Source organism: Hyla sarda, chromosome 13 (assembly GCF_029499605.1).
Source record: "Hyla sarda isolate aHylSar1 chromosome 13, aHylSar1.hap1, whole genome shotgun sequence".
Classification (NCBI taxonomy): domain Eukaryota; kingdom Metazoa; phylum Chordata; class Amphibia; order Anura; family Hylidae; genus Hyla; species Hyla sarda.
This window is the reverse complement of record NC_079201.1, coordinates 49,887,439-49,888,094: the sequence shown is the minus strand read 5'-3', so window position 1 is coordinate 49,888,094 and position 656 is coordinate 49,887,439. Positions and strand designations below refer to the sequence as shown.

Genomic DNA, 656 nt, shown 5'->3' with positions numbered 1-656 from the left:
TTAAGAAGATTCAGCACTCACCACCTAAAAGACATCTACTGTACCTATCATGTCATGTCCAACCTGCACAGGTGTGCTGGCTGCTGAGCTTATCCAATTAAGGAGGCCATTCATTCAGCAGCAGCAGAAGTCCTGTGCCTGGACGCTCCAACAGGCAGCGGCCAGACACAAGCAGCACCACCTTTTGTTTTTAGGCTGCAGCAAGGAAACCAGGAATCTTTCTTTTTAATACTGTAATGGGGTGGTGCACTGTACCCGAAGATACTGCCATATCGGGTCAATGCATAGGGCGACGGAAGCAAGCTTTGAAATCGGCCCCCGTTCTCAAAAATCCATTTAAAATATGGTCCCCAGAAGGGGGACTTATCAGATATTAAACTGATAAGAACAGATTTTTTTTTCTTTTCTTTTTTCCTCAGATTAAAGTATCTCGTTATAGCCAAACATCAGTCCACAACTCTGTGGCTCAAGTCATAAAAACGAGACCTTAAAGGGGTACTCCGCTGCCCTGTGTCGGAAGTTCCACTTCCCAGCGTCTGGAAGTTTATCGTTCCGGACGCTGTGTGCGGGCTTCCGTGTTCAGGGCTGCCCCTCGTGACGTCATCGCGCCCCCTTCCCATAGACTTTCGCTGAGTGGGCGGGTGTGACATCACGAA

General features: G+C 48.5%; 1 non-coding gene across 1 annotated transcript; it reads right to left on the bottom strand.

The window, feature by feature from the left end:
- Positions 1 to 239: 239 nt before the first annotated feature.
- On the bottom strand, positions 240 to 429 carry LOC130297850 (U2 spliceosomal RNA). The gene has a single exon (XR_008849715.1). It is a non-coding gene; the product is annotated as a U2 spliceosomal RNA (small nuclear RNA).
- Between the last annotated feature and the right edge of the window lie 227 nt (positions 430 to 656).